General features: G+C 30.3%; 1 pseudogene across 1 annotated transcript in view; it reads left to right on the top strand.

Annotated features, from left to right (window-relative positions):
• Positions 1–18964, top strand: part of LOC143236781 (diacylglycerol kinase beta-like) — a 120446-nt pseudogene that overhangs the window by 65696 nt on the left and 35786 nt on the right. Inside the window, exons 15-16 of the transcript XR_013019750.1 lie at positions 13896–13985; positions 18857–18951. The product of XR_013019750.1 is annotated as a diacylglycerol kinase beta-like (transcript). The remainder of the gene's footprint in view (positions 1–13895; positions 13986–18856; positions 18952–18964) is intronic.

Below are 18964 nucleotides of genomic sequence, written 5' to 3'. Positions count from 1 at the left end.
ATAGAGTAAAACATGTCAGTCTTCAGTGTAGTGTCGTGATGTTTATAGAGTAAAACATGTCAGTCTTCAGTGTAGTGTCGTGATGTTTATAGAGTACAACATGTCAGTCTTCAGTGTAGTGTTGTGATGTTTATAGAGTACAACATGTCAGTCTTCAGTGTAGTGTTGTGATGTTTATAGAGTAATACTTGTCAGTCTTCAGTGTAGTGTCTTGATGTTTATAGAGTACAACATGTCAGTCTTCAGTGTAGTGTCTTGATGTTTATAGAGTAAAACATGTCAGTCTTCAGTGTAGTGTCTTGATGTTTATAGAGTACAACATGTCAGTCTTCAGTGTAGTGTCGTGATGTTTATAGAGTAAAACATGTCAGTCTTCAGTGTAGTGTCGTGATGTTTATACAGTACAACATGTCAGTCTTCAGTGTAGTGTCGTGATGTTTATAGAGTAAAACATGTCAGTCTTCAGTGTAGTGTCTTGATGTTTATAGAGTAAAACATGTCAGTCTTCAGTGTAGTGTCTTGATGTTTATGGAGTACAACATGTCAGTCTTCAGTGTAGTGTCGTGATGTTTATAGAGTAAAACATGTCAGTCTTCAGTGTAGTGTCGTGATGTTTATAGAGTAAAACATGTCAGTCTTCAGTGTAGTGTCGTGATGTTTATAGAGTACAACATGTCAGTCTTCAGTGTAGTGTTGTGATGTTAATAGAGTACAACATGTCAGTCTTCAGTGTAGTGTCTTGATGTTTATAGAGTAATACTTGTCAGTCTTCAGTGTAGTGTCTTGATGTTTATAGAGTACAACATGTCAGTCTTCAGTGTAGTGTCTTGATGTTAAAAGAGTAAAACATGTCAGTCTTCAGTGTAGTGTTGTGATGTTTATAGAGTACAACATGTCAGTCTTCAGTGTAGTGTCTTGATGTTTATAGAGTAGAACATGTCAGTCTTCAGTGTAGTGTTGTGATGTTTATAGAGTACAACATGTCAGTCTTCAGTGTAGTGTCTTGATGTTTATAGAGTACAACATGTCAGTCTTTAGTGTAGTGTTGTGATGTGTATACAGTACAACATGTCAGTCTTCAGTGTAGTGTCTTGATGTTTATAGAGTACAACATGTCAGTCTTCAGTGTAGTGTCTTGATGTTTATAGAGTACAACATGTCAGTCTTTAGTGTAGTGTCTTGATGTTAAAAGAGTAAAACATGTCAGTCTTCAGTGTAGTGTTGTGATGTTTATAGAGTAAGACATGTCAGTCTTCAGTGTAGTGTCGTGATGTTTATAGAGTACAACATGTCAGTCTTCAGTGTAGTGTTGTGATGTTTATAGAGTAAAACATGTCAGTCTTCAGTGTAGTTTTTTGATGTTTATAGAGTACAACATGTCAGTCTTCAGTGTAGTGTCGTGATGTTTATAGAGTAAAACATGTCAGTCTTCAGTGTAGTTTCTTGATGTTTATAGAGTACAACATGTCAGTCTTCAGTGTAGTGTCGTGATGTTTATAGAGTAAAACATGTCAGTCTTCAGTGCAGTGTTGTGATGTTTATAGAGTACAACATGTAAGTCTTCAGTGTAGTGTCTTGATGTTTATAGAGTAGAACATGTCAGTCTTCAGTGTAGTGTTGTGATGTTTATAGAGTACAACATGTCAGTCTTCAGTGTAGTGTCTTGATGTTTATAGAGTACAACATGTCAGTCTTCAGTGTAGTGTCGTGATGTTTATAGAGTAAAACATGTCAGTCTTCAGTGCAGTGTTGTGATGTTTATAGAGTACAACATGTAAGTCTTCAGTGTAGTGTCTTGATGTTTATAGAGTAGAACATGTCAGTCTTCAGTGTAGTGTTGTGATGTTTATAGAGTACAACATGTCAGTCTTCAGTGTAGTGTCTTGATGTTTATAGAGTACAACATGTCAGTCTTCAGTGTAGTGTCGTGATGTTTATACAGTACAACATGTCAGTCTTTAGTGTAGTGTTGTGATGTTTATACAGTACAACATGTCAGTCTTCAGTGTAGTGTCTTGATGTTTATAGAGTACAACATGTCAGTCTTCAGTGTAGTGTCTTGATGTTTATAGAGTACAACATGTCAGTCTTCAGTGTAGTGTCTTGATGTTAAAAGAGTAAAACATGTCAGTCTTCAGTGTAGTGTTGTGATGTTTATAGAGTAAAACATGTCAGTCTTTAGTGTAGTGTTGTGATGTTTATACAGTACAACATGTCAGTCTTCAGTGTAGTGTCTTGATGTTTATAGAGTACAACATGTCAGTCTTCAGTGTAGTGTCTTGATGTTTATAGAGTACAACATGTCAGTCTTCAGTGTAGTGTCTTGATGTTAAAAGAGTAAAACATGTCAGTCTTCAGTGTAGTGTTGTGATGTTTATAGAGTAAAACATGTCAGTCTTCAGTGTAGTTTCTTGATGTTTATAGAGTACAACATGTCAGTCTTCAGTGTAGTGTTGTGATGTTTATAGAGTAAAACATGTCAGTCTTCAGTGTAGTTTCTTGATGTTTATAGAGTACAACATGTCAGTCTTCAGTGTAGTGTCGTGATGTTTATAGAGTAAAACATGTCAGTCTTCAGTGCAGTGTTGTGATGTTTATAGAGTACAACATGTAAGTCTTCAGTGTAGTGTCTTGATGTTTATAGTGTAATACTGTCATGGTAACAAAGTTTATGTCAAAGGCAAAACATTACCAGTTTGTATTACCATTAGTTTAACACAAATATAGTAATGCTTTTTAAAAGTTATATAACCTAAATTATTTAGTGTGACAGTTTTTAAAGTAAATTAGATGGATTATTACAGCCAACTTTAAACGGAACAAGAATACGACGTTACCAACTTGAGGATATCGTCTCCACTTCCTCCAGTAAACTTAATTAAAATTTTCGATTTCAGCTCTTTTTGAGACAGTATTTTTGAGAAACGGTGCCGAAAGGTTTTGAACATTAGCAACTTAATGTTTCTAACATCACGTGTTTCAAATATGTTGTTTATATCTCTCCCATGTTCTCGCTTTGAAAGTTAACGCTTTGTATTCACCACGAACGTCAGTATTTCATTTTTCAAAATATTATTCATACAAAAACTAAGGTGTACAGAACAGTGAAGTAAAACATATTTTACTTTATCAAAATGTTAAAGATGTCTGTGTGGGTTCAAAACCAAGTATTCAATTGTCACGTTTGATTGCACATTTTCATCATCTTATCATGTTAGTGAGTAGTTTTGTCTTAGTAGCTGACATACAGCTGTAATTCAAACCGAAATAATCAAGAAACTACATTAGTGAAACTTCATGTTTGGTACAGCTTCTGAAAGCTGTTTATATAAGTTGTGTGTTGACAACTAGTGTGATTGTTGTATACCAGCAGGCCTGATTGACTCTGGATTGAGAAAACGCGTCGTCAGCAATGTACATGACGAACATAGCGTGGATCGAACACTATTATTATACCCAATATTTATGTCTTATGACAAATATCATTATATTTGAAAGAAACACTAATATATATATATATATGTATTGTAACCACTTTATTTACTTTGTACAAGACAGAATGCTATTATGGTTATATCTAATATACTGTTATAGTGTCACTAACATTAATATTGTTATATCTCATATACATGACACTGTAATAGTGTCACTAACATTAATATTGGTATATACATGACACAGTAATATTGTCACTAACATTAATATTGGTATATACATGACACTGAAATATTGTCACTAAGATTAATATTGGTATATACATGACACTGTAATATTGTCACTAACATTATTATTGGTATATATTAAAAACATGACACTGTACTATTGTCACTAACATTAATATTGGTATATCTTATATACATGACACTGTAATATTGTCACTAACATTAATATTGGTGTATCTTATATACAAGACACTGTAATTTGTCACTAAGATTAATATTGGTATATCTTATATACATGACACTGTAATATTGTCACTAAGATTAATATTGGTATATCTTATATACATGACACTAATATTGTCACTAAGATTAATATTGGTATATCTTATATACACGACACTGTAATATTCTCACTAACATTAATATTGGTATATCTTATATACATGACACTGTAACATTGTCACTAACATTAATATTGGTATATCTTATATACATGACACTGTAATATTGTCACTAACATTAATATTGGTATATACATGACACTAATATTGTCACTAAGATTAATATTGGTATATCTTATATACACGACACTGTAATATTGTCACTAACATTAATATTGGTATATCTTATATACATGACACTGTAATATTGTCACTAACATTAATATTGGTATATCTTATATACATGACACTGTAATGTTGTCACTAAGATTAATATTGGTATATACATGACACTGTAATATTGTCACTAACATTAATATTGGTATATCTTATATACATGACACTGTAATATTGTCACTAACATTAATATTGGTATATACATGACACTGTAATGTTGTCACTAAGATTAATATTGGTATATCTTATATACATGACACTGTAATGTTGTCACTAAGATTAATATTGGTATATCTTATATACATGACACTGTAATATTGTCACTAAGATTAATATTGGTATATCTTATATACATGACACTGTAATATTGTCACTAAGATTAATATTGGTATATCTTATATACATGACACTGTAATATTGTCACTAACATTAATATTGGTATATCTTATATACATGACACTGTAATATTGTCACTAACATTAATATTGGTATATCTTATATACATGACACTGCAATATTGTCACTAACATTAATATTGGTATATCTTATATACATGACACTGTAATATTGTCACTAACATTAATATTGGTATATACATGACACTGTAATATTGTCACTAACATTAATATTAGTATATCTTATACACATGACACTGTAATATTGTCACTAAGATTAATATTGGTATATCTTATATACATGACACTGTAATATTGTCACTAAGATTAATATTGGTATATCTTATATACATGACACTGTAATATTGTCACTAATATTAATATTGGTATATCTTATATACATGACACTGTAATATTGTCACTAAGATTAATATTGGTATATCTTATATACATGACACTGTAATATTGTCACTAAGATTAATATTGGTATATCTTATATACATGACACTGTAATATTGTCACTAAGATTAATATTGGTATATCTTATATACATGACACTGTAATATTGTCACTAACATTAATATTGGTATATACATGACACTGTAATATTATCACTAACATTAATATTGGTGTATCTTATATACAAGACACTGTAAATTGTCACTAACATTAATATTGGTATATCTTATATACATGACAATGTAATATTATCACTAACATTAATATTGGTATATCTTATATACATGACACTGTAATATTGTCACTAACATTAATATTGGTATATCTTATATACATGACACTGTAATGTTGTCACTAAGATTAATATTGGTATATACATGACACTGTAATATTGTCACTAACATTAATATTGGTATATCTTATATACATGACACTGTAATATTGTCACTAACATTAATATTGGTATATCTTATATACATGACACTGTAATGTTGTCACTAAGATTAATATTGGTATATCTTATATACATGACACTGTAATGTTGTCACTAAGATCAATATTGTTATATCTTATATACATGACACTGTAATATTGTCACTAAGATTAATATTGGTATATCTTATATACATGACACTGTAATATTGTCACTAAGATTAATATTGGTATATCTTATATACATGACACTGTAATATTGTCACTAACATTAATATTGGTATATCTTATATACATGACACTGTAATATTGTCACTAACATTAATATTGGTATATCTTATATACATGACACTGTAATATTGTCACTAACATTAATATTGGTATATACATGACACTGTAATATTGTCACTAACATTAATATTGGTATATCTTATATACATGACACTGTAATGTTGTCACTAACATTAATATTGGTATATACATGACACTGTAATATTGTCACTAAGATTAATATTGGTATATCTTATATACATGACACTGTAATATTGTCACTAAGATTAATATTGGTATATCTTATATACATGACACTGTAATATTATCACTAACATTAATATTGGTGTATCTTATATACAAGACACTGTAATTTGTCACTAACATTAATATTGGTCTATCTTATATACATGACACTGTAATATTATCACTAACATTAATATTGGTATATCTTATATACAAGACTCTGTAATATTGTCACTAAGATTAATATTGTTATATCTTATATACATGACATTGTAATATTATCACTAACATTAATATTGGTATATCTTATATACATGACACTGCAATATTGTCAGTAACATTAATATTGGTATATCTTATATACATGACACTGTAATATTGTCACTAAGATTAATATTGGTATATCTTATACACATGACACTGTAATATTGTCACTAACATTAATATTGGTATATCTTAAAAACATGACACTGTAATATTGTCACTATGATTAACATTGGTATATTTTATATACATGACACTGTAATATTGTCACTAAGATTAATATTGGTATATCCTATATACATGACACTGTAATATTGTCACTAAGATTAATATTGGTGTATCTTATATACATGACACTGTAATGTTGTCACTAAGATTAATATTGGTATATCTTATATACATGACACTGTAATATTGTCACTAAGATTAATATTGGTATATCTTATATACATGACACTGTAATATTGTCACTAACATTAATATTGGTATATCTTATATACATGACACTGTAATGTTGTCACTAACATTAATATTGGTGTATCTTATATACAAGACACTGTAATTTGTCACTAACATTAATATTGGTATATCTTATATACATGACACTGTAATATTATCACTAACATTAATATTGGTATATCTTATATACAAGACTCTGTAATATTGTCACTAAGATTAATATTGTTATATCTTATATACATGACATTGTAATATTATCACTAACATTAATATTGGTATATCTTATATACATGACACTGCAATATTTTCAGTAACATTAATATTGGTATATCTTATATACATGACACTGTAATATTGTCACTAAGATTAATATTGGTATATCTTATACACATGACACTGTAATATTGTCACTAACATTAATATTGGTATATCTTAAAAACATGACACTGTAATATTGTCACTATGATTAACATTGGTATATTTTATATACATGACACTGTAATATTGCCACTAAGATTAATATTGCTATATCCTATATACATAACACTGTAATGTTGTCACTAAGATTAATATTGGTGTATCTTATATACATGACACTGTAATGTTGTCACTAAGATTAATATTGGTATATCTTATATACATGACACTGTAATATTGTCACTAAGATTAATATTGGTATATCTTATATACATGACACTGTAATATTGTCACTAACATTAATATTGGTATATCTTATATACATGACACTGTAATATTGTCACTAACATTAATATTGGTATATACATGACACTGTAATATTGTCACTAACATTAATATTGGTATATACATGACACTGTAATATTGTCACTAACATTAATATTGGTATATCTTATATACATGACACTGTAATATTGTCACTATCATTAACATTGGTATATTTTATATACATGACACTGTAATATTGCCACTAAGATTAATATTGGTATATCTTATATACATGACACTGTAATATTGTCACTAACATTAATATTGGTATATCTTAAAAACATGACACTGTAATATTGTCACTATCATTAATATTGGTATATTTTATATACATGACACTGTAATATTGTCACTAAGATTAATATTGGTATATCTTATATACATGACACTGTAATATTGTCACTAACATTAATTTTGGTATATACATGACACTGTAATATTGTCACTAACATTAATTTTGGTATATACATGACACTGTAATATTGTCACTAACATTAATTTTGGTATATACATGACACTGTAATATGTCACTAACATTAATATTGGTATATACATGACACTGTAATATTGTTACTAACATTAATATTGGTATATCTTATATACATGACACTGTAATATTGTCATTAACATTAATATTGGTATATCTTATATACATGACACTGCAATATTGTCACTAAGATTAATATTGGTATATCTTATATACATGACACTGCAATATTGTCACTAAGATTAATATTGGTATATCTTATATACATGACACTGTAATGTTGTCAGTAACATTAATGTTGGTGTATCTTATATACATGAAACTATAATATTGTCACTAACATTAATATTGGTATATCTTATATACATGACACTGTAATATTGTCACTAACAATTATATTGGTATATCTTATATACATGACACTGTAATATTGTCACTAACATTAATATTGGTATATCTTATATACATGACACTGTAATATTGTCACTAAGATTAATATTGGTATATCTTATATACATGACACTGTAATATATTTACTAAGATTAATATTGGTATATCTTATATACATGACACTGTAATATTGTCACTAACATTAATATTGGTATATCTTATAAATATGACACTGTAATATTGTCACTATCATTAACATTGGTATATTTTATATACATGACACTGTAATATTGTCACTAAGAATAATATTGGTATATCTTATATACATGACACTGTAATATTGTCACTAACATTAATATTGGTATATCTTATATACATGACACTGTAATATTGTCACTAAGATTAATATTGGTATATGCATGACACTGTAATATTGTCACTAAGATTAATATTGGTATATCTTATATACATGGCACTGTAATATTGTCACTAACATTAATATTGGTATATCTTATATACATGACACTGTAATGTTGTCACTAACATTAATATTGGTGTATCTTATATACATGACACTGTAATATTGTCACTAAGATTAATATTGGTATATCTTATATACATGACACTGTAATATTGTCACTAACATTAATATTGGTATATCTTATATACATGACACTGTAATGTTGTCACTAACATTAATATTGGTGTATCTTATATACATGACACTGTAATATTGTCACTAAGATTAATATTGGTATATCTTATATACATGACACTGCAATATTGTCACTAAGATTAATATTGGTATATCTTATATACATGTCACTGTAATATTGTCACTAACATTAATATTAGTTTTTCTTTTATACATGACACTGTAATATTATCACTAACATTAATATTGGTATATCTTATGTACAAGACACTGTAATATTATAACTAACATTAATATTGGTATATCTTATATACAAGATTCTGTAATATTGTCACTAAGATTAATATTGTTATATCTTATATACATGACACTGTAATATTGTCAGTAACATTAATATTGGTATATCTTATATACATGCCACTGTAATGTTGTCACTAAGATTAATATTGGTATATCTTATATACATGACACTGTAATATTGTCACTAACATTAATATTGGTATATACATGACACTGTAATATTGTCACTAACATTAATATTGGTATATACATGACACTGTAATATTGTCACTAACATTAATATTGGTATATCTTATATACATGACACTGTAATATTGTCACTATCATTAACATTGGTATATTTTATATACATGACACTGTAATATTGCCACTAAGATTAATATTGGTATATCTTATATACATGACACTGTAATATTGTCACTAACATTAATATTGGTATATCTTAAAAACATGACACTGTAATATTGTCACTATCATTAATATTGGTATATTTTATATACATGACACTGTAATATTGCCACTAAGATTAATATTGGTATATCTTATATACATGACACTGTAATATTGTCACTAACATTAATTTTGGTATATACATGACACTGTAATATTGTCACTAACATTAATTTTGGTATATACATGACACTGTAATATTGTCACTAACATTAATTTTGGTATATACATGACACTGTAATATGTCACTAACATTAATATTGGTATATACATGACACTGTAATATTGTTACTAACATTAATATTGGTATATCTTATATACATGACACTGTAATATTGTCATTAACATTAATATTGGTATATCTTATATACATGACACTGCAATATTGTCACTAAGATTAATATTGGTATATCTTATATACATGACACTGCAATATTGTCACTAAGATTAATATTGGTATATCTTATATACATGACACTGTAATGTTGTCAGTAACATTAATATTGGTGTATCTTATATACATGAAACTATAATATTGTCACTAACATTAATATTGGTATATCTTATATACATGACACTGTAATATTGTCACTAACAATTATATTGGTATATCTTATATACATGACACTGCAATATTGTCACTAACATTAATATTGGTATATCTTATATACATGACACTGTAATATTGTCACTAAGATTAATATTGGTATATCTTATATACATGACACTGTAATATATTTACTAAGATTAATATTGGTATATCTTATATACATGACACTGTAATATTGTCACTAACATTAATATTGGTATATCTTAAAAATATGACACTGTAATATTGTCACTATCATTAACATTGGTATATTTTATATACATGACACTGTAATATTGCCACTAAGAATAATATTGGTATATCTTATATACATGACACTGTAATATTGTCACTAACATTAATATTGGTATATCTTATATACATGACACTGTAATATTGTCACTAACATTAATATTGGTATATCTTATATACATGACACTGTAATATTGTCACTAAGATTAATATTGGTATATGCATGACACTGTAATATTGTCACTAAGATTAATATTGGTATATCTTATATACATGGCACTGTAATATTGTCACTAACATTAATATTGGTATATCTTATATACATGACACTGTAATGTTGTCACTAACATTAATATTGGTGTATCTTATATACATGACACTGTAATATTGTCACTAAGATTAATATTGGTATATCTTATATACATGACACTGTAATATTGTCACTAAGATTAATATTGGTATATCTTATATACATGACACTGTAATATTGTCACTAACATTAATATTGGTATATCTTATATACATGACACTGTAATGTTGTCACTAACATTAATATTGGTGTATCTTATATACAAGACACTGTAATTTGTCACTAACATTAATATTGGTATATCTTATATACATGACACTGTAATATTGTCACTAACATTAATATTGGTATATCTTATATACATGACACTGTAATATTGTCACTAAAATTAATATTGGTATATACATGACACTAATATTGTCACTAACATTAATATTGGTATATCTTATATACATGACACTGTAATATTGTCACTAACATTAATATTGGTATATCTTATATACATGACACTGTAATGTTGTCACTAAGATTAATATTGGTATATACATGACACTGTAATATTGTCACTAACATTAATATTGGTATATCTTATATACATGACACTGGAATATTGTCACTAAGATTAATATTGGTATATCTTATATACATGACACTGTAATGTTGTTAGTAACATTAATATTGGTGTATCTTATATACATGAAACTATAATATTGTCACTAACATTAATATTGGTATATCTTATATACATGACACTGTAATATTGTCACTAACATTAATATTGGTGTATCTTATATAAATGACACTGTATTATTGTCACTAAGATTAATATTGGTTTATCTTATACACATGATACTGCAATATTGTCACTAACATTAATATTGTTATAACCTATATATAAAACACTGTAATAGTGTCACTGACATTAATGTTGTTATATTTTATATATAAAACACTGTAATAGTGTCACTATGATTAATGTTGTTATATCCTATATATAAAACACCGTAATAGTGTCACTGACATTAATGTTGTTATATTTTATATATAAAACACTGTAATAGTATCACTAACATTAATGTTGTTATATCCTATATATAAAACACTGTAATGGTGTCACTGATATTAATGTTGTTATATCGTATATATAAAACACTGTAATTGTATCACTGATATTAATACTGGTTCACGAGATATTGTAAGATTCCAAAATTGTACTAATACTGCTGTGTCTACTTTTCCACCAATTTTCTTATTGCTGTATTATTAGTGTATACAGTGTTTTCATATCTACATGATATGATAGTAGTGTACACAGTGTTTTCACGTCCACAAGATATCTCAGTAGTGTACACAGTGTTTTCACGTCCCCAAGATATCTCAGTAGTGTACACAGTGTTTTCACGTCCACAAGATATCTCAGTAATGTGTACAGTGTTTTCATATCTACAAAATATCTCATTAATGTATAAGTGTTTTCTTTGTTGTATCATCGGTATATTAGTTTTCAGTGTCTTGTGTTTCACTACAGATGTTTTGTGTAATGGTGTGTTGTGTCTTCTTCACAGGCTAATAATTATTCAAGTTAAGATGTTTAAGGTTACATGTCGTAATATAAATCGTGATTACAAAATCCTTTAAATGATGCTATTAATTTTCAAAGTTTCGCTTTTCGAGATAAAAGAAAAATCCGAAATGTTGGGATTCATAAAAATAATCCGGATTTTGTGACCTTGAGGTTGTTTTTGTGATTTGGAATAATTTTTGAAGGCAACATTTCGAAAAACTTACTTTCATCAGAGCTATAGTTCACTTTTCCTCAATAAGGGTGAAAACCCGAAACGTCTCTTTCAAAGAAATAAATTCATTTTTGCCGACTGTCTGTTAGCAACAAGTTCATTTATTTAGTTGTGAATTTATTTTACTTACCAAAAGATGAATTTTAGTGGATTAAAAAATGACGTAGAGGTATAATCTGTTATTGTATTGGCTATTTCACTTGCATCGTACTAGCTTCAACCAATTCACAACTCACCAGTCTCGCTTGAAGGAATGAAGCAAATAAGTGACCCTAGTTTTCTGTTGTAGTGTAACGTAAAGGGTTTCGTTTGTTTTTAATTTCGCAAAAAGCTACATGAGGGCTATCTGTGCTAGCCGTCTGTAGTTTAGCAGTTTAAGACTAGAGGGAAGGCAGCTAGCTAGTCATCACCATCCATCGTTAACTCTTGGGCTACTCTTTTATCAAGGAATAGTGGGATTGACCGTCACATTATAACGCCCGCACGACTAAAAGGGGCGAGCATGTTTACTGTGACGGGGATTTGAACCCGCGACCCTCAGCTTACGATTCGAACGCCTTAACCCACCTGGCCATGCCCGGCCTGAACGTAAAGGGTGTGTTTAATTTTGATCAAATAGTTTTGTATTCGTAACCTGAATCGTGAATTCGGCGAAACTGGTGTGTTGCAGAGGAAGAAACGAATTCAAAAACAGATTAAACCTCATGTTATCTTGTTTTTCCTTCGTAATATTCACCACGTTTTGTAGAAGAAGAGAAACAGAACGACTGAAGAAATAACTATTTGAATAATTAATTGTGACGTTATGTCACGTGCTAGTTTAGATTACGAGTGGCGACTTATGTCAAAATCATAGAAACTGGGAGTTGTGTTATTATAAATTGTTGCAACTTAATGTATTTTGACGTGAAGTAACGTACGTCTTTCACGTTCGTCTATATTCTATAGCGCACGTCATGTTTACCATAAAAGTCAGTTATTTTTCAAACTTATTTCTAAGCTAGAATAATAACGAGAGAAAATGAATACAGGTAATGTTTTCTTGTGTAAGTTCTTTGTGTGTTATATATTTTTATAAGTATGACACGAAGTAAACTTTAATACCTTTTTTTTTGAAGGAAAGACAACGAAGTATGTCTGGTGGACAGAAGAAGACCTTGTCCCGGTCAGATTCCAATATGGCGACGTGTGATAACGTGCAAAATGTTGTAAGTTATGGAACGATACTTATTAAATATTTAATATATGAAACACGAGAAAGTTTTTATTCTGTGTTTTACACAATTGAGGACTTCAGGCTATTAATTAGAAAAAAAATCACAAAGCTGAAATCCATATTTCGCTTTAACAATCTGTAGTGTGTAATAAATAAACAGGGCGTGGATCAGCCCTGTCATAGGTCTTAGGATTTGGATAGTGGCGACCTAGATTCGAATACCACAAAATAATCCACTCCCTTTAATCTATATATGCGTTATAAGCCTGACAATCAATACCCTAGCGTGATGGATGGTTGTCTTCTCCCTGATTTTTAGCTCAAAATTGTAGACAGCTGTAGACAGCTGTAGTAGCTGGTACTTTTGTCATAAATACAAATATACATAGATACATCTGTATGTATAGGACCGGAATGGCCAGATAGAGCAATCTGAGGGTCGTGGGTTCGAATTCCTGTCACACCAAACGTGCTCGTCCGTTTAGCCTTGGGGGCATCTAAAGTAACGATTAATTCCACTCTTCGTTTGTAAAAGAGTAGCCCAAGACTTGGCAGTGGGTGGTGATGACTCGCTACCTTCCCGCTAGTCTTACACTGCTAAATTAGGGACGGATAGCAAAAATTATGTGTATCAGAATGGCTGGTATGGGTATTAACAATCTTACTGATAAGCAGAGAACAACGTTTCGACCCTCCTAGGCCATCTTCGTGTTGAAACGTGATTCTTTGTTTATCAGTGAAAGTGTTAATACCCATACCAGCCATTCTGAGACACATATTTATTTGAAGTGGGCTTCTCCTTATCAAGGATAGTACAGGTAGCTTTCGTGTAGCTTTGGGAGAAATTGAAAAACAAACAAACATATATACACACACACACATATATATATACTTACACACAAACGAGTAAACATAAGAGTAGCAGTAATATCTCAAATAAATAACGTAAAGTGTATCAATACAACTCAGTGTTCTCGTTACAAAGATACTGTTCCTATTTACATTATATGGGGCTTTTGTAACACGAAGGTTTGTTGTAAAGAATTATTAAGCATGCGTATTTGTTAATACATCGTCTGGTGTTAATATTTACTTTCATGTTGGCATAATGCCAGAAGTATTCCAGGGGGTCTGCGGTCACTCTACGTATTTGGAAAGGGGGTTGTAGATAGTCCATTGTGTAGTTAGTTTGTTTGTTTTTGAAATTTCGCGCAAAGCTACACGAGAACTATTTGCACTAGCCGTCCCTAATTTAGCAATGTTAGACAAGAGAGAAGGCAGCTAGCCATCACCACCCGCCACCAACTCTTGGGCTACCGTTTTACCAACGAATAGTGGGATTGACCTTCACATTATAAGGCCCTCACGGCTAATAGGGTCAGCATGTTTGATATGACGGGGATTTGAACCCGTGTCCCTCAGATTACGAGGCGAGCGCCCTAACCTCCTGGTCACGCCGGGCCTTCCATTGTTTATCTTAGCACTGAGGACACAATTTTGTTTTAACAGGCATAAAATACTCGCGCTAAGGGGTCAAAGGCTCCCTTATAATTCTTAAAGGATACTAATCAAGCTTTTCAATCATCTCAACATTCTACAACTATGCTAAGGGGACCTTCCTCCCTCTAAAGACAACGCTGTTAGACAGGTGTAGTGTATGAGTTAATGTGCCATATTTGGTGTCGATGAATGTGTGAATGTTTGGTGGAGGGGCAGTATGACCTAGTTCCAAATATGGCGCTCCTGAGATCCAAAATTGATGCTAGATTAATGTACAATGACTCTGATAATATAGTGTTAGATTCTCATCATTACAATGACTGATAATATAGTGTTAGATTCTCATCATTACAATGACTGATAACATAGTGTTAGATTCTCATCATTACAATGACTGATAACATAGTGTTAGATTCTCATCATTACAATGACTGATAACATAGTGTTAGATTCTCATCATTACAATGACTGATAATATAGTGTTAGATTCTCATCATTACAATGACTGATAATATAGTGTTAGATTCTCATCATTACAATGACTGATAATATAGTGTTAGATTCTCATCATTACAATGACTGATAATATAGTGTTAGATTCTCATCATTACAATGACTGATAATATAGTGTTAGATTCTCATCATTACAATGACTGATAATATAGTGTTAGATTCTCATCATTACAATGACTGACAACATAGTGTTAGATTCTCATCATTACAATGACTGATAATATAGTGTTAGATTCTCATCATTACAATGACTGATAACATAGTGTTAGATTCTCATCATTACAATGACTGATAACATAGTGTTAGATTCTCATCATTACAATGACTGATAACATAGTGTTAGATTCTCATCATTACAATGACTGATAACATAGTGTTAGATTCTCATCATTACAAATGACTGATAACATAGTGTTAGATTCTCATCATTACAATGACTGATAACATAGTGTTAGATTCTCATCATTACAATGACTGATAACATAGTGTTAGATTCTCATCATTACAATGACTGATAATATAGTGTTAGATTCTCATCATTACAATGACTGATAATATAGTGTTGGATTCTCATCATTACAATGACTGATAATATAGTGTTAGATTCTTATCATTACAATGACTGATAATATAGTGTTAGATTCTCATCATTACAATGACTGATAACATAGTGTTAGATTCTCATCATTACAATGATTGATAATATAGTGTTAGATTCTCATCATTACAATGACTGATAACATAGTGTTAGATTCTCATCATTACAATGACTGATAACATAGTGTTAGATTCTCATTATTACAATGACTGATAACATAGTGTTAGATTCTCATCATTACAATGACTGATAATATAGTGTTAGATTCTCATCATTACAATGACTGATAACATAGTGTTAGATTCTCATCATTACAATGACTGATAACATAGTGTTAGATTCTCATTATTACAATGACTGATAATATAGTGTTAGATTCTCATCATTACAATGACTGATAACATAGTGTTAGATTCTCATCATTACAATGATTGATAATATAGTGTTAGATTCTCATCATTACAATGACTGATAACATAGTGTTAGATTCTCATCATTACAATGACTGATAACATAGTGTTAGATTCTCATTATTACAATGACTGATAACATAGTGTTAGATTCTCATTATTACAATGACTGATAACATAGTGTTAGATTCTCATCATTACAATGACTGATAACATAGTGTTAGATTCTCATCATTACAATGACTGATAACATAGTGTTAGATTCTCATTATTACAATGACTGATAATATAGTGTTAGATTCTCATCATTACAATGACTGATAACATAGTGTTAGATTCTCATCATTTGTGGCTGTTTTTTCTGACCCCGTCACCTCTTTCATCTCGATTTCTCCTGCCAAGTTTGGTCCTCCATCACTGGGATGGGTGAGTTGGTGGGACGTACATACCTATAACGCTAGTTAATGTACGTTATTAATATTAACAGATGCCCGTTGAACGATTCGATAGTAATGTTCTTTAAACAATGATTATGAGTATATCACGTGTAATCGACCCCACGTCTTGGATCAGAACGCATGTCGAATATATTGTTTACAAGGCTCTTTGCAACCGTATTATTGTCATTTCGTGTGTTTTTTTCAGTAGATAAAATTGCATTTACTTTCAGGCCAAAGAAACTCATTACAATGCATTGTTGGCAAAATTGTTTGTGTTTCAATGCAATGGGTGCTCCCCCCCCCCAGTGGCTCAGCGGTATGTCTGCGGAGTTGGTGGGCAGAGCACAGATAGCCCATTATGTCGCTTTGTGCTTAATTCAAAAACAAAATGCAATGGGTGCATCCAGCATAATAGAGCGTTTAGTTTCACTAAGTAGCTGCAGGGAAGTTTTCCAGTGAATGCCACGGTTCCTTGTTATTCTACTGAGCGCAAGAAAAGACGCCATTCTAATGGGCGCTTGTTTACAGTTGTCATTTTTATACAAAGTGTCAAAAGGGAGATATTCAATTCAATTTACTCGTCATGGTACAATTCAATTATATACCTATATAATACTAACACGAAAAAACTCGCAAAACAATAACAGATTCCACTGATGGGAATCGAACCCATGATTTAGCCTTGTAAATCTATAGACTTACTGCTGCACCAGTGAGAAACGTTCAGTCACTTAATATCGGAAGTACTGATTCTCTTTTGAATTTCACTCGCAAAAAGAATCACTTTTATTTCAACGATTAAAAGTTCAGAAGATACAGACCGTGACAGACATCTTTTGTTTTGAGGTGTGATTACTATTAATGTAATAATATCTTGAATTCAACAAGATCATTGCTAATTTTGAAACGTATCCACAATATAAGATTAATGTTAATAACTGTTGCGTCACATTTTAATTAAACCTGTAGACATTGTTGTAGATTCGAGGGACAGTTTTATAAATTAAAGCTTTCTAGATAGTAAGTTCGTCCATATATACCACTATCTACAGACACATGAGCGGAAATGCCCTATAATCTGTTGTCATGGTGTAGAAAAGGGAAGAGTGGGTGCTGGGCAAAGCAAGCAAATTTTACAATGAGAGCACAAGGAGCTGCTTTGGCAACGCAGTCCAGGCGGTCTGTTAATATAATTTACAGTTGTTGCTATGTACGTTAAATATGTAAAGGTTCCGTCTACTCTGAGCTGTTCATAAGTGTAAGGTTTTATAACATACAAAAATAAATCCTATTGTTTCGCTACAAGTGTTTATCATGGAAAGGAATCGATTTATCTTTGAAACCAAAATACGATTCTATTCTAGTTTAGCATTAATTGAAAGTTCTTTGAATCTAATTTCAGGGCTCTCCCATATCATTCCAAATCACTCCATTCCCAAATACTCATCCGTTATTAGTTTTGATAAATCCAAAAAGCGGCGGCAGACAAGGTATCAGGTCAGTAAAACTA

Source organism: Tachypleus tridentatus, chromosome 13 (genome assembly GCF_004210375.1).
Source record: "Tachypleus tridentatus isolate NWPU-2018 chromosome 13, ASM421037v1, whole genome shotgun sequence".
Classification (NCBI taxonomy): Eukaryota; Metazoa; Arthropoda; class Merostomata; order Xiphosura; family Limulidae; genus Tachypleus; species Tachypleus tridentatus.
This window is presented reverse-complemented; position numbering and strand designations above follow the sequence as displayed.